Here is a 20,425-nt window from a genome sequence, read left to right as displayed (position 1 = left end):
TTGTGGACGTTCTGCCTCTTTTCCTATGCTTTCAATGCAATTCCAGTCTACCTCCTGAAATCGGTTTCCTGCAATTCTGCCCCGCTTTCAAGTCCTCTTGGCAGCCTTACTTCAGTCTATTTTTGGACGATAGCTGTCATTTATAACTCTGCAGGTTTGTGAATTACAGTGCCCCTGAGCTCCTTTCTTCAACTCGCTTTCTTGTGAGCTGGCCGCAACACCGCAGGATGGCTTCAGGCCCTAATCTGGTTCCGGCACGGCACGCTGAGCCTTTGGTTAATTCCTCTTCCTGGTGGGAAATGAGAGTTAAATTTGCCTGTCCAGACACCTCCAGCTAGTCTCTCATTGGTTCTCGCTATTCCTGTTTATCTTCCGCAGAAATTGCAAACTGGGCCAAACAGGAGGTTAAAGGGACTGACTCTCCAAGTCGGGAGAGTGTTAGTAAAGCGTCTGGAATGTTGCACCCGAGTACCAGGGTACGAAAACTGAGACATATTTGAACATGTCTCCTGATCACATGGTTGATCATACTCTAGGTTCCACATGCATGTTTTAGCTGAAGGAAGAATACCTTAAACCTGGGTAGTTGAAACCCGTGGAATGGGTACCATGCAATATGACTTCAAAGGGTCTTCATTTGCTCACCAAACCTCTCCAATCCTATCACTGCTGCGTTTATGCCCATGTACACATGCTTGATTCTCTTTCGGAGACATAGCAATCCATAGGTTTTAAGATACTTACAAGTCAGGTACATTCTTAGGCGTTTAATATGCGGTGTTGAGTCCATTTCGTTGAGCAAGGAGTAGCTCTTGTCTATTCCATATTTGGCTTAAGGAACTTTATCTGTGCTCATTTCAATCTCTGGTTTTATGCAGCACCCCAACTCACCTTTACCCTTAAGCAAGCATAAGTTGGTTTTCTAAATTTGAGACCCTGTTCTGTTCTGTAATTCACTTCCTGTGTAGCCAAGTTTACATTCCGTGTATTACTGATATCTTATGATGTTTCTTTTTCTGTGTGACTTATTTCAGTTAGAATCATCATACCTGAATCCACTCATTGTGCTGCTAAGGGCCTGATGACACAGATTTCATTGCTGAGTGATATTGCTTTGTAAGTAAATACCACAACTTCTTTATCCATTTTTCACTTTCTACAATGTTGAACTTGTACTGTAAACGAGGTTCTTGTAAACAGAGGCGTTCCAAACTTTGGGGTGGCTGTGTATTTTTGATTTTAATTTCCCTAAGCTACAGGACCATAAGTGGCAGTGTCCTAGGCTCTGTTGCATTGTTTTTTAGATGTTTCAGGAAACACCATACACTTCTCCCGAGTGTCTGTTGGCAATTTACATCCCGCCCATCAGCATATCAAGGCTCCCAGTTCTCCATGGCCTGTCCTGCCTTTCTGGATTTTACACTTTTTTCAGATGGCCCTTTTGACCGGGGGGAAGTGAGACTTCATTGTAGTGCAGATTTCCTTTGCAAGCTTGCTTGGTTGGCCAAAAAGGGCGTATGCGTTTTTTCCTGAATATATTCAGGAAAAAACGCATACGCCCTTTTTGGCCAAGTGCATCATTGTGGACGTTCTGCCTCTTTTCCTATGCTTTCAATGCAATTCCAGTCTACCTCCTGAAATCGGTTTCCTGCAATTCTGCCCCGCTTTCAAGTCCTCTTGGCAGCCTTACTTCAGTCTATTTTTGGACGATAGCTGTCATTTATAACTCTGCAGGTTTGTGAATTACAGTGCCCCTGAGCTCCTTTCTTCAACTCGCTTTCTTGTGAGCTGGCCGCAACACCGCAGGATGGCTTCAGGCCCTAATCTGGTTCTGGCATGGCACGCTGAGCCTTTGGTTAATTCCTCTTCCTGGTGGGAAATGAGAGTTAAATTTGCCCGTCCAGACACCTCCAGCTAGTCTCTCATTGGTTCTCGCTATTCCTGTTCATCTTCCGCAGAAATTGCAAACTGGGCCAAACAGGAGGTTAAAGGGACTGACTCTCCAAGTCGGGAGAGTGTTAGTAAAGCGTCTGGAATGTTGCACCCGAGTACCAGGGTACGAAAACTGAGACATATTTGAACACGTCTCCCGATCACATGGTTGATCATACTCTAGGTTCCACATGCATGTTTTAGCTGAAGGAAGAATACCTTAAACCTGGGTAGTTGAAACCCGTGGAATGGGTACCATGCAATATGACTTCAAAGGGTCTTCATTTGCTCACCGAACCTCTCCAATCCTATCACTGCTGCGTTTATGCCCCTGTACACATGCTTGATTCTCTTTCGGAGACATAGAAATCCATAGGTTTTAAGATACTTACTAGTCAGGTACATTCTTAGGCGTTTAATATGCGGTGTTGAGTCCATTTCGTTGAGCAAGGAGTAGCTCTTGTCTATTCCATATTTGGCTTAAGGAACTTTATCTGTGCTCATTTCAATCTTTGGTTTTATACAGCACCCCAACTCACCTTTCCCCTTAAGCAAGCATAAGTAGGTTTTCTAAATTTGAGACCCTGTTCTGTTTTGGAATTCAGTTCCTGTGTAGCTAAGTTTACATTCCGTGTATTAGTGATATTTTATGATGTTTCTTTTTCTGTGTGACTTATTTCAGTTAGAATCATCGTACCTGAATCCACTCATTATGCTGCTACGGGCCTGATGACATAGATTTCATTGCTGATTGATACTGCATTGTACGTAAGTACCACAAGTTCTTTATCCATTTTTCACTTTCTGTGATATTGAACTCGCACGGTAAACGAGGTTCTTGTAAACAGAGGCGTCCCAAACTTTGGGGTGGCTGTGTCTTTTTTATTTTAATTTCCCTAAGCTATAGGACCATAAGTGGAAGTGCCCTAGACTCTGTTGTTTTGTTTTTTTGATGTTTCAGGAAACACCATACACTTCTCCTGAGTTTCTGTTGGCAATTTACATCCAGCCCATCAGCATAACAAGGCTCCCAGTTCTCCATGGCCTGTCCTGCCTTTCTGGATTTTACACTTTTTTCAGATGGCCCTTTTGACCGGGGAGAAGTGAGACTTCTTTGTAGTGCAGATTTCCTTTGCAAGTTTGCTTGGTTGGCCAAAAAGGGCGTATGCGTTTTTTCCTGAACATATTCAGGAAAAAATGCATACGCCCTTTTTGGCCAAGTGCATCATTGTGGACGTTCTGCCTCTTTTCCTATGCTTTCAATGCAATTCCAGTCTACCTCCTGAAATCGGTTTCCTGCAATTCTGCCCCGCTTTCAAGTCCTCTTGGCAGCCTTACTTCAGTCTATTTTTGGACGATAGCTGTCATTTATAACTCTGCAGGTTTGTGAATTACAGTGCCCCTGAGCTCCTTTCTTCAACTCGCTTTCTTGTGAGCTGGCCGCAACACCGCAGGATGTCTTCAGGCCCTAATCTGGTTCTGGCACGGCACGCTGAGCCTTTGGTTAATTCCTCTTCCTGGTGGGAAATGAGAGTTAAATTTGCCCATCCAGACACCTTCAGCTAGTCTCTCATTGGTTCTCGCTATTCCTGTTCATCTTCCACAGAAATTGCAAACTGGGCCAAACAGGAGGTTAAAGGGACTGACTCTCCAAGTGGGGAGAGTGTTAGTAAAGCATCTGGAATGTTGCACCCGAGTACCAGGGTACGAAAACTGAGACATATTTGAACACGTCTCCCGATCACATGGTTGATCATACTCTAGGTTCCACATGCAAGTTTTAGCTGAAGGAAGAATACCTTAAACCTGGGTAGTTAAAACCCATGGAATGGGTACCATGTAATATGACTTCAAAGGGTCTTCTTTTGCTCACCGAACCTCTCCAATCCTTTCACTGCTGTGTTTATGCCCCTGTACACATGCTTCATTCTCTTTCGGAGACATAGCAATCCATAGGTTTTAAGATACTTACTAGTCAGGTACATTCTTAGGCGTTTAATATGCGGTGTCGAGTCCATTTCGTTGAGCAAGCAGTAGCTCTTGTGTATTCCATATTTGGCTTAAGGAACTTTATCTGTGCTCATTTCGATCTCTGGTTTTATGCAGCACCCCAACTCACCTTTCCCCTTAAGCAAGCATAAGTTGGTTTTCTAAATTTGAGACCCTGTTCTGTTCTGTAATTCAGTTCCTGTGTAGCCAAGTTTACATTCCATGTATTAGTGATATCTTATGATGTTTCTTTTTCTGTGTGACTTATTTCAGTTAGAAACATCGTACCTGAATCCACTCATTAAGCTGTTACGGGCCTGATGACAAAGATTTCATTGCTGAGTGATACTGCATTGTACGTAAGTACCACAACTTCTTTATCCATTTTTCACTTTCTGCGATATTGAACTTTTACAGTAAACGAGGTTCTTGTAAACAGAGGAGTCCCAAACTTTTGGGTGGCTGTGTCTTTTTGATTTTAATTTCCCTAAGCTATAGGACCATAAGTGGAAGTGCCCTAGGCTCTGTTGCTTTGTTTTTTAGATGTTTCAGGAAACACCATACACTTCTCAGGAGTGTCTGTTGACAATTTACATCCCGCCCATCAGCATAACAAAGCTCCCAGTTCTCCATGGCCTGTCCTGCCTTTCTGGATTTTACACCTTTTTCAGATGGCCCTTTTGACCGGGGGGAAGTGAGACTTCTTTGTAGTGCAGATTTCCTTTGCAAGCTTGCTTGGTTGGCCAAAAAGGGCGTATGCGTTTTTTCCTGAATATATTCACAAAAAACGCATACGCACTTTTTGGCCAAGTGCATCATTGTGGACGTTCTGCCTCTTTTCCTATGCTTTCAATGCAATTCCAGTCTACCTCCTGAAATCGGTTTCCTGCAATTCTGCCCTGCTTTCAAGTCCTCTTGGCAGCCTTACTTCAGTCTATTTTTGGACGATAGCTGTCATTTATAACTCTGCAGGTTTGTGAATTACAGTGCCCCTGAGCTCCTTTCTTCAACTCGCTTTCTTTTGAGCTGGCCGCAACACCGCAGGATGGCTTCAGGCCCTAATCTGGTTCCGGCACGGCACGCTGAGCCTTTGGTTAATTCCTCTTCCTGGTGGGAAATGAGAGTTAAATTTGCCCGGCCAGACACCTCCAGCTAGTCTCTCATTGGTTCTCGCTATTCCTGTTCATCTTCCGCAGAAATTGCAAACTGGGCCAAACAGGAGGTTAAAGGGACTGACTCTCCAAGTCAGGAGAGTGTTAGTAAAGCGTCTGGAATGTTGCACCCGAGTACCAGGGTATGAAAACTGAGACATATTTGAACACGTCTCCCGATCACATGGTGGATCATACTCTAGGTTCCACATGCATGTTTTAGCTGAAGGAAGAATACCTTAAACCTGGGTAGTTGAAACCCGTGGAATGGGTACCATGTAATATGACTTCAAAGGGTCTTCTTTTGCTCACCGAACCTCTCCAATCCTTTCACTGCTGTGTTTATGCCCCTGTACACACGCTTGATTCTCTTTCGGAGACATAGCAATCCATAGGTTTTAAGATACTTACTAGTCACGTACATTCTTAGGCGTTTAATATGGGGTGTTGAGTCCATTTCGTTGAGCAAGGAGTAGCTCTTGTCTATTCCATATTTGGCTTAAGGAAATTTATCTGTGCTCATTTCTATCTTTGGTTTTATGCAGCACCCCAACTCACCTTTCCCCTTAAGCAAGCATAAGTTGGTTTTCTAAATTTGAGACCCTGTTCTGTTTTGGAATTCAGTTCCTGTGTAGCCAAGTTTACATTCCGTGTATTAGTGATATATTATGATGTTTCTTTTTCTGTGTGACTTATTTCAGTTAGAATCATCGTACCTGAATCCACTCATTATGCTGCTACGGGCCTGATGACATAGATTTCATTGCTGAGTGATACTGCATTGTACGTAAGTACCACAAGTTCTTTATCCATTTTTCACTTCCTGTGATATTGAACTTGCACGGTAAACGAGGTTCTTGTAAACAGAGGCGTCCCAAACTTTGGGGTGGCTGTGTCTTTTTGATTTTAATTTCCCTAAGCTATAGGACCATAAGTGGAAGTGCCCTAGACTCTGTTGTTTTGTTTTTTCGATGTTTCAGGAAACACCATACACTTCTCCCGAGTTTCTGTTGGCAATTTACATCCCGCCCATCAGCATAACAAGGCTCCCAGTTCTCCATGGCCTGTCCTGCCTTTCTGGATTTTACACTTTTTTCAGATGGCCCTTTTGACCGGGGGGAAGTGAGACTTCTTTGTAGTGCAGATTTCCTTTGCAAGTTTGCTTGGTTGGCCAAAAAGGGCGTATGCGTTTTTTCCTGAATATATTCACAAAAAACGCATACGCACTTTTTGGCCAAGTGCATCATTGTGGACGTTCTGCCTCTTTTCCTATGCTTTCAATGCAATTCCAGTCTACCTCCTGAAATCGGTTTCCTGCAATTCTGCCCTGCTTTCAAGTCCTCTTGGCAGCCTTACTTCAGTCTATTTTTGGACGATAGCTGTCATTTATAACTCTGCAGGTTTGTGAATTACAGTGCCCCTGAGCTCCTTTCTTCAACTCGCTTTCTTTTGAGCTGGCCGCAACACCGCAGGATGGCTTCAGGCCCTAATCTGGTTCCGGCACGGCACGCTGAGCCTTTGGTTAATTCCTCTTCCTGGTGGGAAATGAGAGTTAAATTTGCCCGGCCAGACACCTCCAGCTAGTCTCTCATTGGTTCTCGCTATTCCTGTTCATCTTCCGCAGAAATTGCAAACTGGGCCAAACAGGAGGTTAAAGGGACTGACTCTCCAAGTCGGGAGAGTGTTAGTAAAGCGTCTGGAATGTTGCACCCGAGTACCAGGGTATGAAAACTGAGACATATTTGAACACGTCTCCCGATCACATGGTGGATCATACTCTAGGTTCCACATGCATGTTTTAGCTGAAGGAAGAATACCTTAAACCTGGGTAGTTGAAACCCGTGGAATGGGTACCATGTAATATGACTTCAAAGGGTCTTCTTTTGCTCACCGAACCTCTCCAATCCTTTCACTGCTGTGTTTATGCCCCTGTACACACGCTTGATTCTCTTTTGGAGACATAGCAATCCATAGGTTTTAAGATACTTACTAGTCACGTACATTCTTAGGCGTTTAATATGGGGTGTTGAGTCCATTTCGTTGAGCAAGGAGTAGCTCTTGTCTATTCCATATTTGGCTTAAGGAAATTTATCTGTGCTCATTTCTATCTTTGGTTTTATGCAGCACCCCAACTCACCTTTCCCCTTAAGCAAGCATAAGTTGGTTTTCTAAATTTGAGACCCTGTTCTGTTTTGGAATTCAGTTCCTGTGTAGCCAAGTTTACATTCCGTGTATTAGTGATATATTATGATGTTTCTTTTTCTGTGTGACTTATTTCAGTTAGAATCATCGTACCTGAATCCACTCATTATGCTGCTACGGGCCTGATGACATAGATTTCATTGCTGAGTGATACTGCATTGTACGTAAGTACCACAAGTTCTTTATCCATTTTTCACTTCCTGTGATATTGAACTTGCACGGTAAACGAGGTTCTTGTAAACAGAGGCGTCCCAAACTTTGGGGTGGCTGTGTCTTTTTGATTTTAATTTCCCTAAGCTATAGGACCATAAGTGGAAGTGCCCTAGACTCTGTTGTTTTGTTTTTTCGATGTTTCAGGAAACACCATACACTTCTCCCGAGTTTCTGTTGGCAATTTACATCCCGCCCATCAGCATAACAAGGCTCCCAGTTCTCCATGGCCTGTCCTGCCTTTCTGGATTTTACACTTTTTTCAGATGGCCCTTTTGACCGGGGGGAAGTGAGACTTCTTTGTAGTGCAGATTTCCTTTGCAAGTTTGCTTGGTTGGCCAAAAAGGGCGTATGCGTTTTTTCCTGAATATATTCAGGAAAACACGCATACGCCCTTTTTGGCCAAGTGCATCATTGTGGACGTTCTGCCTCTTTTCCTATGCTTTCAATGCAATTCCAGTCTACCTCCTGAAATCGGTTTCCTGCAATTCTGCCCCGCTTTCAAGTCCTCTTGGCAGCCTTACTTCAGTCTATTTTTGGACGATAGCTGTCATTTATAACTCTGCAGGTTTGTGAATTACAGTGCCCCTGAGCTCCTTTCTTCAACTCGCTTTCTTTTGAGCTGGCCGCAACACCGCACGATGGCTTCAGGCCCTAATCTGAATCCGGCACGGCACGCTGAGCCTTTGGTTAATTCCTCTTCCTGGTGGGAAATGAGAGTTAAATTTCCCATCCAGACACCTCCAGCTAGTCTCTCATTGGTTCTCGCTATTCCTGTTCATCTTCCACAGAAATTGCAAACTGGGCCACACAGGAGGTTAAAGGGACTGACTCTCCAAGTCGGGAGAGTGTTAGTAAAGCGTCTGGAATGTTGCACCCGAGTACCAGGGTACGAAAACTGAGACATATTTGAACACGTCTCCCGATCAAATGGTTGATCATACTCTGGGTTCCACATGCATGTTTTAGCTGAAGGAAGAATACCTTAAACCTGGAGAGTTAAGACACGTGTAATGGGTACCATGCAATATGACTTCAAAGGGTCTTCATTTGCTCACCGAACCTCTCCAATCCTATCACTGCTGCGTTTATGCCCCTGTACACATGCTTGATTCTCTTTCAGAGACATAGCAATCCATAGGTTTTAAGATACTTACTAGTCAGGTACATTCTTAGGCGTTTAATATGGGGTGTTGAGTCCATTTCGTTGAGCAAGGAGTAGCTCTTGTGTATTCCATATTTGGCTTAAGGAACTTTATCTGTGCTCATTTCAATCTCTGGTTTTATGCAGCACCCCAACTCACCTTTCCCCTTAAGCAAGCATAAGTTGGTTTTCTAAATTTGAGACCCTGTTCTGTTCTGTAATTCAGTTCCTGTGTAGCCAAGTTTACATTCCGTGTATTACTGATATCTTATGATGTTTCTTTTTCTGTGTGACTTATTTCAGTTAGAATCATCATACCTGAATCCACTCATTGTGCTGCTAAGGGCCTGATGACACAGATTTCATTGCTGAGTGATATTGCTTTGTAAGTAAATACCACAACTTCTTTATCCATTTTTCACTTTCTGCGATGTTGAACTTGTACTGTAAACGAGGTTCTTGTAAACAGAGCCGTTCCAAACTTTGGGGTGGCTGTGTCTTTTTGATTTTAAATTCCCTAAGCTATAGGACCATAAGTGGAAGTGCCCTAGGCTCTGTTGCTTTGTTTTTTAGATGTTTCAGGAAACACCATACACTTCTCCCGAGTGGTTGTTGGCAATTTACATCCCGCCTTTCAGCATAACAAGGCTCACAGTTCTCCATGGCCTGTCCTGCCTTTCTGGATTTTACACTTTTTTCAGATGGCCCTTTTGACCGGGGGGAAGTGAGACTTCATTGTAGTGCAGATTTCCTTTGCAAGCTTGCTTGGTTGGCCAAAAAGGGCGTATGCGTTTTTTCCTGAATATATTCAGGAAAAAACGCATACGCCCTTTTTGGCCAAGTGCATCATTGTGGACGTTCTGCCTCTTTTCCTATGCTTTCAATGCAATTCCAGTCTACCTCCTGAAATCGGTTTCCTGCAATTCTGCCCCGCTTTCAAGTCCTCTTGGCAGCCTTACTTCAGTCTATTTTTGGACGATAGCTGTCATTTATAACTCTGCAGGTTTGTGAATTACAGTGCCCCTGAGCTCCTTTCTTCAACTCGCTTTCTTGTGACCTGGCCGCAACACCGCAGGATGGCTTCAGGCCCTAATCTGGTTCCGGCCCGGCATGCTGAGTCTTTGATTAATTCCTCTTCCTGGTGGGAAATGAGAGTTAAATTTGCCCGTTCAGACACCTCCAGCTAGCCTCTCATTGGTTCTCGCTATTCCTGTTCATCTTCCGCAGAAATTGCAAACTGGGCCAAACAGGAGGTTAAAGGCACTGACTCTCCAAGTCGGGAGAGTGTTAGTAAAGCGTTTGGAATGTTGCACCCGAGTACCAGGGGAGGAAAACTGAGACATATTTGAACACGTCTCCCGTTCACATGGTTGATCATACTCTGGGTTCAACATGCATGTTTTAGCTGAAGGAAGAATACCTTAAACCTGGAGAGTTGAGACCCGTGTAATGGGTACCATGCAATATGACTTCAAAGGGTCTTCATTTGCTCACCGAACCTCTCCAATCCTATCACTGCTGCGTTTATGCCCCTGTACACAAGCTTGATTCTCTTTGGGAGACATAGCAATCCATAGGTTTTAGGATACTTACTAGTCAGGTACATTCTTAGGCGTTTAATATGGGGTGTTGAGTCCATTTCGTTGAGCAAGGAGTAGCTCTTGTCTATTCCATATTTGGCTTAAGGAACTTTATCTGTGCTCATTTCAATCTCTGGTTTTATGCAGCACCCCAACTCACCTTTCCCCTTAAGCAAGCATAAGTTGGTTTTCTAAATTTGAGACCCTGTTCTGTTTTGGAATGCAGTTCCTGTGTAGCCAAGTTTACATTCCGTGTATTCGTGATATCTTATGATGTTTCTTTTTCTGTGTGACTTATTTCAGTTAGAATCATCGTACCTGAATCCACTCATTATGCTGCTACGGGCCTGATGACATATATTTCATTGCTGAGTGATACTGCATTGTACGTAAGTACCACAATTTCTTTATCCATTTTTCACTTTCTGCGATGTTGAACTTGTACTGTAAACGAGGTTCTTGTAAACAGAGGCATCCCAAACTTTGGGGTGGCTGTGTCTTTTTGATTTTAATTTCCCTAAGCTATAGGACCATAAGTGGCATTGCCCAGGCTCTGTTGCTTTGTTTTTTAGATGTTTCAGGAAACACCATACACTTCTCCCGAGTGTCTGTTGGCAATTTACATCCCGCCCATCAGCATAACAAGGCTCCCAGTTCTCCATGGCCTGTCCTGCCTTTCTGGATTTTACACTTTTTTCAGATGGCCCTTTTGACCGGGGGGAAGTGAGACTTCATTGTAGTGCAGATTTCCTTTGCAAGCTTGCTTGGTTGGCCAAAAAGGGCGTATGCGTTTTTTCCTGAATATATTCAGGAAAACACGCATACGCCCTTTTTGGCCAAGTGCATCATTGTGGACGTTCTGCCTCTTTTCCTATGCTTTCAATGCAATTCCAGTCTACCTCCTGAAATCGGTTTCCTGCAATTCTGCCCCGCTTTCAAGTCCTCTTGGCAGCCTTACTTCAGTCTATTTTTGGACGATAGCTGTCATTTATAACTCTGCAGGTTTGTGAATTACAGTGCCCCTGAGCTCCTTTCTTCAACTCGCTTTCTTGTGACCTGGCCGCAACACCGCAGGATGGCTTCAGGCCCTAATCTGGTTCCGGCCCGGCATGCTGAGCCTTTGATTAATTCCTCTTCCTGGTGGGAAATGAGAGTTAAATTTGCCCGTTCAGACACCTCCAGCTAGCCTCTCATTGGTTCTCGCTATTCCTGTTCATCTTCCGCAGAAATTGCAAACTGGGCCAAACAGGAGGTTAAAGGCACTGACTCTCCAAGTCGGGAGAGTGTTAGTAAAGCGTTTGGAATGTTGCACCCGAGTACCAGGGGAGGAAAACTGAGACATATTTGAACACGTCTCCCGTGCACATGGTTGATCATACTCTGGGTTCAACATGCATGTTTTAGCTGAAGGAAGAATACCTTAAACCTGGAGAGTTGAGACCCGTGTAATGGGTACCATGCAATATGACTTCAAAGGGTCTTCATTTGCTCACCGAACCTCTCCAATCCTATCACTGCTGCGTTTATGCCCCTGTACACAAGCTTGATTCTCTTTGGGAGACATAGCAATCCATAGGTTTTAGGATACTTACTAGTCAGGTACATTCTTAGGCGTTTAATATGGGGTGTTGAGTCCATTTCGTTGAGCAAGGAGTAGCTCTTGTCTATTCCATATTTGGCTTAAGGAACTTTATCTGTGCTCATTTCAATCTCTGGTTTTATGCAGCACCCCAACTCACCTTTCCCCTTAAGCAAGCATAAGTTGGTTTTCTAAATTTGAGACCCTGTTCTGTTTTGGAATGCAGTTCCTGTGTAGCCAAGTTTACATTCCGTGTATTCGTGATATCTTATGATGTTTCTTTTTCTGTGTGACTTATTTCAGTTAGAATCATCGTACCTGAATCCACTCATTATGCTGCTACGGGCCTGATGACATATATTTCATTGCTGAGTGATACTGCATTGTACGTAAGTACCACAATTTCTTTATCCATTTTTCACTTTCTGCGATGTTGAACTTGTACTGTAAACGAGGTTCTTGTAAACAGAGGCATCCCAAACTTTGGGGTGGCTGTGTCTTTTTGATTTTAATTTCCCTAAGCTATAGGACCATAAGTGGCATTGCCCTAGGCTCTGTTGCTTTGTTTTTTAGATGTTTCAGGAAACACCATACACTTCTCCCGAGTGTCTGTTGGCAATTTACATCCCGCCCATCAGCATAACAAGGCTCCCAGTTCTCCATGGCCTGTCCTGCCTTTCTGGATTTTACACTTTTTTCAGATGGCCCTTTTGACCGGGGGGAAGTGAGACTTCATTGTAGTGCAGATTTCCTTTGCAAGCTTGCTTGGTTGGCCAAAAAGGGCGTATGCGTTTTTTCCTGAATATATTCAGGAAAACACGCATACGCCCTTTTTGGCCAAGTGCATCATTGTGGACGTTCTGCCTCTTTTCCTATGCTTTCAATGCAATTCCAGTCTACCTCCTGAAATCGGTTTCCTGCAATTCTGCCCCGCTTTCAAGTCCTCTTGGCAGCCTTACTTCAGTCTATTTTTGGACGATAGCTGTCATTTATAACTCTGCAGGTTTGTGAATTACAGTGCCCCTGAGCTCCTTTCTTCAACTCGCTTTCTTGTGAGCTGGCCGCAACACCGCAGGATGGCTTCAGGCCCTAATCTGGTTCTGGCACGGCGCGCTGAGCCTTTGGTTAATTCCTCTTCCTGGTGGGAAATGAGAGTTAAATTTGCCCGTTCAGACACCTCCAGCTAGTCTCTCATTGGTTCTCGCTATTCCTGTTCATCTTCCGCAGAAATTGCAAACTGGGCCAAACAGGAGGTTAAAGGGACTGACTCTCCAAGTGGGGAGAGTGTTAGTAAAGCGTCTGGAATGTTGCACCCGAGTAACAGGGTACGAAAACTGAGACATATTTGAACACGTCTCCCGATCACATGGTTGATCATACTCTAGGTTCCACATGCATGTTTTAGCTGAAGGAAGAATACCTTAAACCTGGGTAGTTGAAACCCGTGGAATGGGTACCATGCAATATGACTTCAAAGGGTCTTCATTTGCTCATCGAACATCTCCAAACCTATCACTGCTGCGTTTATGCCCCTGTACACATGCTTGATTCTCTTTCGGAGACATTGCAATCCATAGGTTTTAAGATACTTACTAGTCAGGTACATTCTTAGGCGTTTAATATGCGGTGTTGAGTCCATTTCGTTGAGCAAGGAGTAGCTCTTGTCTATTCCATATTTGGCTTAAGGAACTTTATCTGTGCTCATTTCAATCTCTGGTTTTATGCAGCACCGCAACTCACCTTTACCCTTAAGCAAGCATAAGTTGGTTTTCTAAATTTGAGACCCTGTTCTGTTCTGTAATTCAGTTCCTGTGTAGCCAAGTTTCCATTCCGTGTATTACTGATATCTTATGATGTTTCTTTTTCTGTGTGACTTATTTCAGTTAGAATCATCATACCTGAATCCACTCATTGTGCTGCTAAGGGCCTGATGACACAGATTTCATTGCTGAGTGATATTGCTTTGTAAGTAAATACCACAACTTCTTTATCCATTTTTCACTTTCTGCAATGTTGAACTTGTACTGTAAACGAGGTTCTTGTAAACAGAGGCGTCCCAAACTTTGGGGTGTCTGTGTCTTTTTTATTTTAATTTGCCTAAGCTATAGGACCATAAGTGGAAGTGCCCTAGGCTCTGTTGCTTTGTTTTTTAGATGTTTCAGGAAACACCATACACTTCTCCCGAGTGTCGGTTGGCAATTTACATCCCGCCCATCAGCATAACAAGGCTCCCAGTTCTCCATGGCCTGTCCTGCCTTTCTGGATTTTACACTTTTTTCAGATGGCCCTTTTGACCGGGGGGAAGTGAGACTTCATTGTAGTGCAGATTTCCTTTGCAAGCTTGCTTGGTTGGCCAAAAAGGGCGTATGCGTTTTTTCCTGAATATATTCAGGAAAAAACGCATACGCCCTTTTTGGCCAAGTGCATCATTGTGGACGTTCTGCCTCTTTTCCTATGCTTTCAATGCAATTCCAGTCTACCTCCTGAAATCGGTTTCCTGCAATTCTGCCCCGCTTTCAAGTCCTCTTGGCAGCCTTACTTCAGTCTATTTTTGGACGATAGCTGTCATTTATAACTCTGCAGGTTTGTGAATTACAGTGCCCCTGAGCTCCTTTCTTCAACTCGCTTTCTTTTGAGCTGGCCGCAACACCGCAGGATGGCTTCAGGCCCTAATCTGGTTCCGGCACGGCACGCTGAGCCTTTGGTTAATTCCTCTTCCTGGTGGGAAATGAGAGTTAAATTTGCCTGTCCAGACACCTCCAGCTAGTCTCTCATTGGTTCTCACTATTCCTGTTCATCTTCCGCAGAAATTGCAAACTGGGCCAAACAGGAGGTTAAAGGGACTGACTCTCCAAGTCGGGAGAGTGTTAGTAAAGCGTCTGGAATGTTGCACCCGAGTAACAGGGTACGAAAACTGAGACATATTTGAACACGTCTCCCGATCACATGGTTGATCATACTCTAGGTTCCACATGCATGTTTTAGCTGAAGGAAGAATACCTTAAACCTGGGTAGTTGAAACCCGTGGAATGGGTACCATGCAATATGACTTCAAAGGGTCTTCATTTGCTCATCGAACATCTCCAAACCTATCACTGCTGCGTTTATGCCCCTGTACACATGCTTGATTCTCTTTCGGAGACATTGCAATCCATAGGTTTTAAGATACTTACTAGTCAGGTACATTCTTAGGCGTTTAATATGCGGTGTTGAGTCCATTTCGTTGAGCAAGGAGTAGCTCTTGTCTATTCCATATTTGGCTTAAGGAACTTTATCTGTGCTCATTTCAATCTCTGGTTTTATGCAGCACCGCAACTCACCTTTACCCTTAAGCAAGCATAAGTTGGTTTTCTAAATTTGAGACCCTGTTCTGTTCTGTAATTCAGTTCCTGTGTAGCCAAGTTTCCATTCCGTGTATTACTGATATCTTATGATGTTTCTTTTTCTGTGTGACTTATTTCAGTTAGAATCATCATACCTGAATCCACTCATTGTGCTGCTAAGGGCCTGATGACACAGATTTCATTGCTGAGTGATATTGCTTTGTAAGTAAATACCACAACTTCTTTATCCATTTTTCACTTTCTGCAATGTTGAACTTGTACTGTAAACGAGGTTCTTGTAAACAGAGGCGTCCCAAACTTTGGGGTGTCTGTGTCTTTTTTATTTTAATTTCCCTAAGCTATAGGACCATAAGTGGAAGTGCCCTAGGCTCTGTTGCTTTGTTTTTTAGATGTTTCAGGAAACACCATACACTTCTCCCGAGTGTCGGTTGGCAATTTACATCCCGCCCATCAGCATAACAAGGCTCCCAGTTCTCCATGGCCTGTCCTGCCTTTCTGGATTTTACACTTTTTTCAGATGGCCCTTTTGACCGGGGGGAAGTGAGACTTCATTGTAGTGCAGATTTCCTTTGCAAGCTTGCTTGGTTGGCCAAAAAGGGCGTATGCGTTTTTTCCTGAATATATTCAGGAAAAAACGCATACGCCCTTTTTGGCCAAGTGCATCATTGTGGACGTTCTGCCTCTTTTCCTATGCTTTCAATGCAATTCCAGTCTACCTCCTGAAATCGGTTTCCTGCAATTCTGCCCCGCTTTCAAGTCCTCTTGGCAGCCTTACTTCAGTCTATTTTTGGACGATAGCTGTCATTTATAACTCTGCAGGTTTGTGAATTACAGTGCCCCTGAGCTCCTTTCTTCAACTCGCTTTCTTTTGAGCTGGCCGCAACACCGCAGGATGGCTTCAGGCCCTAATCTGGTTCCGGCACGGCACGCTGAGCCTTTGGTTAATTCCTCTTCCTGGTGGGAAATGAGAGTTAAATTTGCCTGTCCAGACACCTCCAGCTAGTCTCTCATTGGTTCTCACTATTCCTGTTCATCTTCCGCAGAAATTGCAAACTGGGCCAAACAGGAGGTTAAAGGGACTGACTCTCCAAGTCGGGAGAGTGTTAGTAAAGCGTCTGGAATGTTGCACCCGAGTACCAGGGTACGAAAACTGAGACATATTTGAACACGTCTCCTGATCACATGGTTGATCATACTCTGGGTTCCACATGCATGTTTTAGCTGAAGGAAGAATACCTAAAACCTGGGTAGTTGAAACCCGTGGAATGGGTACCATGCAATATGACTTCAAAGGGTCTTCATTTGCTCACCGAACCTCTCCAATCCTATCACTGCTGCGTTTATGCCCCTGTACACATGCTTGATTCTCTTTCGGAGACATAGCAATCCATAGGTTTTAAGATACTTACTAGTCAGGTACATTCTTAGGCGTTTAATATGCGGTGTTGAGTCCATTTCGTTGAGCAAGGAGTAGCTCTTGTGTATTCCATATTTGGCTTAAGGAACTTTATCTGTGCTCATTTCAATCTCTGGTTTTATGCAGCACCCCAACTCACCTTTCCCCTTAAGCAAGCATAAGTTGGTTTTCTAAATTTGAGACCCTGTTCTGTTCTGTAATTCAGTTCCTGTGTAGCCAAGTTTCCATTCCGTGTATTACTGATATCTTATGATGTTTCTTTTTCTGTGTGACTTATTTCAGTTAGAATCATCATACCTGAATCCACTCATTGTGCTGCTAAGGGCCTGATGACACAGATTTCATTGCTGAGTGATATTGCTTTGTAAGTAAATACCACAACTTCTTTATCCATTTTTCACTTTCTACAATGTTGAACTTGTACTGTAAACGAGGTTCTTGTAAACAGAGGCGTCCCAAACTTTGGGGTGGCTGTGTCTTTTTGATTTTAATTTCCCTAAGCTATAGGACCATAAGTGGCAGTGTCCTAGGCTCTGTTGCATTGTTTTTTAGATGTTTCAGGAAACACCATACAATTCTCCCGAGTGTCTGTTGGCAATTTACATCCCGCCCTTCAGAATAACAAGGCTCCCAGTTCTCCATGGCCTGTCCTGCCTTTCTGGATTTTACACTTTTTTCAGATGGCCCTTTTGACCGGGGGGAAGTGAGACTTCATTGTAGTGCAGATTTCCTTTGCAAGCTTGCTTGGTTGGCCAAAAAGGGCGTATGCGTTTTTTCCTGAATATATTCAGGAAAAAACGCATACGCCCTTTTTGGCCAAGTGCATTATTGTGGACGTTCTGCCTCTTTTCCTATGCTTTCAATGCAATTCCAGTCTACCTCCTGAAATCAGTTTCCTGCAATTCTGCCCCGCTTTCAAGTCCTCTTGGCAGCCTTACTTCAGTCTATTTTTGGACGATAGCTGTCATTTATAACTCTGCAGGTTTGTGAATTACACTGCCCCTGAGCTCCTTTCTTCAACTCGCTTTCTTGTGAGCTGGCCGCAACACCGCAGGATGGCTTCAGGCCCTAATCTGGTTCTGGCACGGCACGCTGAGCCTTTGGTTAATTCCTCTTCCTGGTGGGAAATGAGAGTTAAATTTGCCCGTCCAGACACCTCCAGCTAGTCTCTCATTGGTTCTCGCTATTCCTGTTCATCTTCCGCAGAAATTGCAAACTGGGCCAAACAGGAGGTTAAAGGGACTGACTCTCCAAGTCGGGAGAGTGTTAGTAAAGCGTCTGGAATGTTGCACCCGAGTACCAGGGTACGAAAACTGAGAAATATTTGAACACGTCTCCCGATCACATGGTTGATCATACTCTAGGTTCCACATGCATGTTTTAGCTGAAGGAAGAATACCTTAAACCTGGAGAGTTGAAACCCGTGGAATGGGTACCATGCAATATGACTTCAAAGGGTCTTCATTTGCTCACCAAACCTCTCCAATCCTATCACTGCTGCGTTTATGCCCCTGTACACATGCTTGATTCTCTTTCGGAGACATAGCAATCCATAGGTTTTAAGATACTTACTAGTCAGGTACATTCTTAGGCGTTTAATATGCGGTGTTGAGTCCATTTCGTTGAGCAAGGAGTAGCTCTTGTCTATTCCATATTTGGCTTAAGGAACTTTATCTGTGCTCATTTCAATCTCTGGTTTTATGCAGCACCCCAACTCACCTTTCCCCTTAAGCAAGCATAAGTTGGTTTTCTAAATTTGAGACCCTGTTCTGTTCTGTAATTCAGTTCCTGTGTAGCCAAGTTTACATTCCGTGTATTAGTGATATCTTATGATGTTTCTTTTTCTGTGTGACTTATTTCAGTTAGAAACATCGTACCTGAATCCACTCATTAATCTGCTACGGGCCTGATGACAAAGATTTCATTGCTGAGTGATACTGCATTGTACGTAAGTACCACAACTTCTTTATCCATTTTTCACTTTCTGCGATATTGAACTTTTACAGTAAACGAGGTTCTTGTAAACAGAGGAGTCCCAAACTTTTGGGTGGCTGTGTCTTTTTGATTTTAATTTCCCTAAGCTATAGGACCATAAGTGGAAGTGCCCTAGGCTCTGTTGCTTTGTTTTTTAGATGTTTCAGGAAACACCATACACTTCTCAGGAGTGTCTGTTGACAATTTACATCCCGCCCATCAGCATAACAAAGCTCCCAGTTCTCCATGGCCTGTCCTGCCTTTCTGGATTTTACACATTTTTCAGATGGCCCTTTTGACCGGGGGGAAGTGAGACTTCTTTGTAGTGCAGATTTCCTTTGCAAGCTTGCTTGGTTGGCCAAAAAGGGCGTATGCATTTTTTCCTGAATATATTCAGGAAAAAACGCATACGCCCTTTTTGGCCAAGTGCATCATTGTGGACGTTCTGCCTCTTTTCCTATGCTTTCAATGCAATTCCAGTCTACCTCCTGAAATCGGTTTCCTGCAATTCTGCCCTGCTTTCAAATCCTCTTGGCAGCCTTACTTCAGTCTATTTTTGGACGATAGCTGTCATTTATAACTCTGCAGGTTTGTGAATTACAGTGCCCCTGAGCTCCTTTCTTCAACTCGCTTTCTTTTGAGCTGGCCGCAACACCGCAGGATGGCTTCAGGCCCTAATCTGGTTCTGGCACGGCACGCTGAGCCTTTGGTTAATTCCTCTTCCTGGTGGGAAATGAGAGTTAAATTTGCCCGTCCAGACACCTCCAGCTAGTCTCTCATTGGTTCTCGCTATTCCTGTTCATCTTCCGCAGAAATTGCAAACTGGGCCAAACAGGAGGTTAAAGGGACTGACTCTCCAAGTCGGGAGAGTGTTAGTAAAGCGTCTGGAATGTTGCACCCGAGTACCAGGGTACGAAAACTGAGACATATTTGAACACGTCTCCCGATCACATGGTTGATCATACTCTAGGTTCCACATGCATGTTTTAGCTGAAGGAAGAATACCTTAAACCTGGGTAGTTGAAACCCGTGGAATGGGTAGCATGCAATATGACTTCAAAGGGTCTTCATTTGCTCACCGAACCTCTCCAATCCTATCACTGCTGCGTTTATGCCCCTGTACACATGCTTGATTCTCTTTCGGAGACATAGAAATCCATAGGTTTTAAGATACTTACTAGTCAGGTACATTCTTAGGCGTTTAATATGCGGTGTTGAGTCCATTTCGTTGAGCAAGGAGTAGATCTTGTCTATTCCATATTTGACTTAAGGAACTTTATCTGTGCTCATTTCAATCTCTGGTTTTATGCAGCACCCCACCTCACCTTTACCTTTAAGCAAGAATAAGTTGGTTTTCTAAATTTGAGACCCTGTTCTGTTCTGTAATTCAGTTCCTGTGTAGCCAAGTTTCCATTCCGTGTATTAGTGATATCTTATGATGTTTCTTTTTCTGTGTGACTTATTTCAGTTAGAATCATCATACCTGAATCCACTCATTGTGCTGCTAAGGGCCTGATGACATAGATTTCATTGCTGAGTGATATTGCTTTCTAAGTAAATACCACAACTTCTTTATCCATTTTTCACTTTCTGCGATGTTGAACTTGTACTGTAAACGAGGTTCTTGTAAACAGAGCCGTTCCAAACTTTGGGGTGGCTGTGTCTTTTAGATTTTAAATTCCCTAAGCTATAGGACCATAAGTGGAAGTGCCCTAGGCTCTGTTGCTTTGTTTTTTAGATGTTTCAGTTAACACCATACACTTCTCCCGAGTGGTTCTTGGCAATTTACATCCCGCCCTTCAGAATAACAAGGCTCCCAGTTCTCCATGGCCTGTCCTGCCTTTCTGGATTTTACACTTTTTTCAGATGGCCCTTTTGACCGGGGGGAAGTGAGACTTCTTTG

The 20,425-nt window shown here is 43.7% G+C and overlaps 1 long non-coding RNA gene across 1 annotated transcript in view; it reads left to right on the top strand.

Moving 5' to 3' along the window:
- LOC307181417 overlaps positions 1-20,425 on the top strand; it is a 234,347-nt gene that overhangs the window by 101,591 nt on the left and 112,331 nt on the right. The gene's annotated exons all lie outside the window — the stretch shown is intronic.

This window comes from Stenella coeruleoalba, assembly GCF_951394435.1.
Source record: "Stenella coeruleoalba genome assembly, contig: scaffold_167, whole genome shotgun sequence".
NCBI lineage: Eukaryota > Metazoa > Chordata > Mammalia > Artiodactyla > Delphinidae > Stenella > Stenella coeruleoalba.
The sequence above is the reverse complement of the archived record's forward strand: the minus strand, read 5'-3'. Positions and strand labels throughout refer to the sequence as shown.